We start from the raw sequence: 6,317 nt of genomic DNA, 5'->3' as shown, positions 1-6,317 counted from the left end.
GTGTATGAACGACAGAGAGACAGAGAGAGAGAGATTGAGAGATTGTTAGTTCATTTGGTTTGTTTAATAAATAGATGGATGGCTGAATGAATGAGTAATTTTATGTTGTCTCACATTTTGGTCAAGAGAATGAACTAGGTGCGCTCATGATCTGATATTCTGTGTGTGTGTGTGTGTGTGTGTGTGTGTGTGAAGAATGCTTATGACCTACTTTCAGCAACATGCAGTTATACAATACTGTATTATTAACTATAGTCACCATGCTGTACATTAGCATGAATATATAATCACATATGTATTCATGTATATACTCAGAACTTACTCTTACAACTGAAAATTTGTACCCTTTGACCTATACTGCCCTGTTTTTCTCTTCCCCAACCCCCGGCAACCACTATTCTCTGTTTCTATGAAGTCAGCTTTTTATTTTTTATTTTCTAAGATTCACATATAAGTGATACCATACATTATTTTGCTTTCTCTGTCTGGCTTATTTCACTTAGTATAATGCCCTCCAGATACATCCATGTTGTTCATTCCATGCTATCCATGTGATTTAGTTTTACTGTGTAGTTTTGCTGTCTGTTTTTATTTTGAATTTGTGAAAATCTAAAATCTATGCTACCATTGTCACTGCCATTTTCCTAGGATCCCCGCTTTGTAAGGAAGCTTTTGTTCAAAGAATAGTATACATTTTCCCTAATGTTGCTAAATGTAACCAATTCCTTTAAGAACTCTTCCCCTTATTCATATCTAGATTTAAAAAAATACTTTTACTCATTAAGCCCACTGAAATTTATTTTGGTTACTATCATTTAAAGTACAATACCAAATATTTAAAATTAGTTTTATAATAATTGTTTCAGACTACAGTTAAATGTGAAGCTACTGCTAGTCCCATTATCTCCTCTAGATTTGACCAGCAAGCTGTCACTTCTTTTTTAGTCACCTAATTCCACCATATGTTATAATTTATGAAACTGATAAGTGCTAATATGATATTACAATGTGACTTGTTGCTATGAAAATAAATGATACATGAACTAGAGCTCTTAATTTTTTGGCATTCTACAAGAGGGAAATGCAGCAAATGACAAGAAAACAAGTAAATATTATGATTTAATTTCATTTTAATGTCTTTTGATAAATGTTCTAGGTTTAAATTCCTTTGGGAAAATGTTCTGGGTTTAGTTTTCAATCACTCCAGGTTTGTATTTCATAAATGTATAAAAATTGATGATCTGAATTTGATTGAGATGCATTCTAAGAGCCTTGATTATCTGAGGATATGTTTTCAATCAGCAAAATGGATTGATAATGTACTTTAGAAAGAATTTTAATAGCAAAAATTGAAATAAATTCAATCATTCAAGCACTGATTAAACATCTCTTATTTCCTGCAACTAAGAATAATGATGAAGAGTTGGACAGTCCTCACTTTCACATTGCTCACAATCTAGGTGCATAAAAATGGGCTTTTCTGTAAACTTAGTCTGTTGGTTGACTGTGTGACTATCAGTGAGTCTTAATCTTTGGCTGTTAGTTTCTTAATCTTTAAAATGAGAATAATGGTTATAATGCCTACATAACAGCATTTTAGAGAGAGGGGACTGAAAAGACAATTAATGTGAAAATGCTTAGCATATAAACTGTATAGTGCAGGGCTTCTCTTATATGCTTAACCCTCCTCATGTGGACTCTGGAAGTGGTTGAAACCACTTGGAGTTCCCACATGCAGAGTTACCTAGAGTAGGAAGAAAATGACTGGACTCAATAAAAAAAAAAACCAATCTGAGGGTCATCAATACACAGAAGCTGGTGGAAGCAACAGGATGAAATGAGATCAATTTATCTAAGAGAAGAGATAGAGAAAATAAGAGGACTGGGTCATGGGATACTCCAACACTTAGATGTCAAATGGAGAGGAGAAGTCAGGAAAGAACACAGGAGAGAGGGGGAGAGAACAAGGAGAACATGATGTCACCTAGGGGAAACAATATTTCAAGGAGGAGCAAGCGATAAACCATGTCAAAAGCAGCTAAGAGGTCTACTAAAATGAGGACAGATAATTGACCATTAGCTGTGGCAGAATGTAGCTCCCTGTTAACCTTGATAAAGCCATTTCAGTTGAGGAATGAGTCAGAAAGTCTGGAACAGGTTGAAGAAATGATGCAAAGCATTAAGGTGAATTGAAAAAGTAGAGACAAAGAGATTATTAAAGTAGTCAAGGTCATATTGAATTGACAGAATTAGTCAAAGATATTCAGAGTCTGTGAGGACACATTCCCATAACCATTAAATATAACCATTGCCGCCTTCTTTTTTTTCATTAAGTGGCTTAGGTATGGAAAAAGTTCCTGTGAAATTATTAATTCATTTAGAAACTGAAGGCAAACTTACCTGATAGAATTTACTATTTGGAAGGAAACTATAATGTTGAGTCCCCAGTGAGGGTTATAACATAACATTAATTCATGTCACAAAACTAAAAACTGCATTTTCATATAACGGGCACAATCATTCTGAAACACCAGCCTAATTAATATATGGAGGGTCTGCTTAAACATCTCATGCTTACCAGGAAGCCACTTTATTAGGATTTTTGTATGTTTGTGTGCTCCCTTAAACATGAGTGAGGTGGTGGGAGGCTTCACGGTGTATTAACCTACTCTCTAGTCAATTTCAAAGTCAAAGTATCTATCATATAGGTTAACTTTAGGAGCATAAATCCCAAATGTTAAGAACTTTAATTAATATATTAGACTTTGTTTATAACACCTTTATATTGAATATTGAGGGTCTGTTCTTGGTAGCTGTCTTAACGTTGGATTTTTCTTCAGAAACTTTAATCAGAAACAGAGAAGACTATACATAAATCAACACACTAAACAAAGTCTGTCTAGGACATTATATATTCCATATTGCTTCTAGGACTAATACCTGGGAGAAATCCAACATAAACCTGTAATTTTTTCCTTCAGTGTCACTATTATGAACACTGAAAGTGGTGAGAGAAGGGCAGTGGAACTGTTTAACATGGCGTCTTGAGGACACCTGCCTCTCATATTTTGTCACATCAGAAAGAGATGTACTAAAAATGTCCCATGTTGGGAAATGAAAACCTGCTATAAAGAAAACCCAGGGATGACCTCCCCTTTTCTCCTATTTCTTTTCTGAAGTCTCCTCCTGTCAGTAATTATTCTAACACCTCTGACCTTGTGCAGTAATTCAATCCTTCTCTTTTCTCCATGACACAGTACTCATTTCTTACTCACAGCTTTTCAAGGCGTAACCCATTCATGAGTTGTGCTATACACAAGGTTAAAAGGTAGTACAATAGCAGCTACAGTAGATAGCTCCATTTTCAACATCCAATTGAAAATAAAAAATGAAAACATAATTCTAAATGAATTAAGGGACAATAACGCTCTGCCTGGTTAGTTCTTTTCCCAGATGACAAGCTACACATAAGTTTTAAATTGCTATTTTCCCAGTGCTTAGTTGAAATGAAAAAAGTAGGAAAAATGCAAGCTTCAATTTAAGAGTAGATGTGAATTCCAAGAACAAAATTATAATGCTAAAATTTTTTATGCTTAAAATACAGATTGACCACACTAATCAGTCACACTTCACCACATAGACAAGGAAAGCCCAACTGAAATAACCAATAAGGGTTTGCCATATTTCCTGATGAAATCTGTATCACCTACTAATATCAGGGGCTCCCTATGAAAAACTGGAGCAATAGACACATTCTCAAAACACCTGGAAAGTTGGGAAACCTAAGTTTCCACTACCAGTTAGGATGAAGATGGATGTGAAATACCTTTACTCCCACTGAAACAATAAGAAATTACTGCATAGACAAATCTATATATTCAGAAAGATAGAAAGATAGATATGATATACATATAAAGCCTGAAATATTATCTGTATTGTCATATATGTGAATTGCCAATTTTATTTTTATTGCACTAAAGAAGAAACTAAAAGTATATGAAAATAGGGAGCATGTCCACACTCCTAAATCTGTGTGGGTGCACATAAGAAAAATGAGGTGGGGTTTCTTGAAAGGAGGCTTTGTGGAGTGGGGTCTCCCAGGCTTCTCCTTGGTATTCCTGCATGGGGGTCACTGCTGTAGCTGACTGGAACTCCCCAAGAGAAGTTGGTGATTCTGCTTTGGCAAAGTTACACTGACTAGTAGAAATCATTTAGTTTTATTGCATACTTCAAAGTAAATGTAAACATTTTATTCAAAACATACATATTTTCTTTAAAGAGATGTGAGTGCAAAGAAATGTAAAACCTAAAAACACTGAACTCAGAGGGATGAGACTTTCTGCATTGACAAGGGGACAGATGGAGGAAACTTTCAAACCTGAGACACATGGCTGAAGCTGAGGTAAGAGGAGAGGACAGGAGAGACAAGTTTTTGGTAAAATGAATATCTTGGTTTGGATGAGGAGAAACCAGGCAAACTTCTGACAAACCTGTGGGTTAGTGTGTCAGGCTTTAAATAGGAAAATGCTCAAACTCAAAGATAAGTTTCTCTGCCATGTAATGCATTTATAAAGAAATTTTGCTGAGTCATCAGAGGCTGGGAATGGCTGGAAAGCCAAAAGTTACTGTTTCAAAGTAATAATCTTGATGTCTAGAAATCTCAGAGACTCTTGTCACATCTCATTGTCACTGAGTATCATAGTTCTCAGTCCCTCCATTCCAGACCCTGTTGTATGCAGTCTCAAAACATCAAGACCTCATAGTCTCACAGCCTCATGGTCTTGAAATCTCACAGCCTGTGATATGGAAAGATGTCTGTAAAACACCACTGCACTATGGAAACCACTAAAATGTAAAATCCCCCAAGACTGCACAGCAGTCTTTTTTTTTTTTTTATTAGTTTCTGCTTTATAACAAAGTGAATCAGTCATACATATACATCTGTTCCCACATCCCTTCCCTCATGCATCTCCCTCCCTCCCACCCTCCCCATCCCACCCCTCCAGGTGGTCACAAAGCACCGAGCTGATCTCCCTTGCACAGCAGTCTTGATAGACTTAAGACAGTTCATATTTTCTATTTCTTAAAAGCTTTTGCACAGCAAAGAAAACCAATGATAAAACAAATAGACAACCTACGTAATGGGAGAAAATATTTGCAAATGATATGACTGATAAGGGGTTAATATCCAAAATATATAAACAACTCATACAACTCAATATCAAAAAACAAACAACCTGATTAAAAAATGGGCAGAAGACCTGATAGACATTTTTCCAAAGAAAACATACAGATAGCTAACAGGCATATGAAAAGATACTCAACAATGCTAATCATCAGAGAAATGCAAATCAAAATCCCAATGAGATATCACCTCACACCTGTCACAATGACTATCATCGAAAAGATCACATAACAAATGTGGGCGAAGATGTAGAGAAAAGGGAACACTAGTACATTGTTGGTGGGAATGTAAATTGGTACACTGCTATTTAAAACACTATGGGGGTTTTAGGAACCTCAGAAAACTAAAATTAGAACTACTATATTATCCAGCATTTCCACTCCTGGTATATATCTGACAAAAACAAAAACAGTTATTAAAAAAGATACACGCACCCCAATGCTCACAGAAGTATTATTTACAATAGCCAATATGTGGAAGCAACCTAAATATCCATCACTAGATGAACAGGTGAAGAAGATGTGGTATGATGCAATGGAATATTACTCAGCCGTAAAAAGAATGAAATTTTGCCACTTGCAACACATGGCTGGTCCTGGAGGGTACTATGCTTAGTGAAATAAGTCAGACAGAGAAAGGCAAATACTCTATGTTATCACTTATACATGGAATCTAAAAAATAAAACAAACAAGTGAATAAAATAAAACAGAAATAGACTCAGATATAGAGAACAAACTAATAGTTACCATTTGGGAGAGGAAAATGGGAAGGAGCAAGATATGGGTGGGGATTTAAGAGGTACAAGCTACTATGCATAAAACAAATAAGCTACAGGATATATTGTACAGCACAAGGAATATAGCCAATATTTTATAATAACCTTAAATGGACTACAATCTTTAAAAATTTTGAAACACTATGTTATATATCTGAAACTAATATTGTAAATCAACGATATTTTCTCAGAATCTTAAGATCTCATAGTCTTCCAAGTCTTGCAGGTCCACAGTCTATCTATCAGGCTCAGAGTCATGAAGTTTTGAGGTCTAGCAATATTATAATGTTTAGTTTCAGAGCCCTCTGAATTCATTCTCAAAACATTATGGAAACTATTGTAACCAAATCCTGATA

The sequence above is a fragment of the Hyperoodon ampullatus genome, assembly GCF_949752795.1.
Source record: "Hyperoodon ampullatus genome assembly, chromosome: 17".
NCBI lineage: Eukaryota > Metazoa > Chordata > Mammalia > Artiodactyla > Ziphiidae > Hyperoodon > Hyperoodon ampullatus.
Note: the sequence above shows the minus strand (reverse complement) of the source record.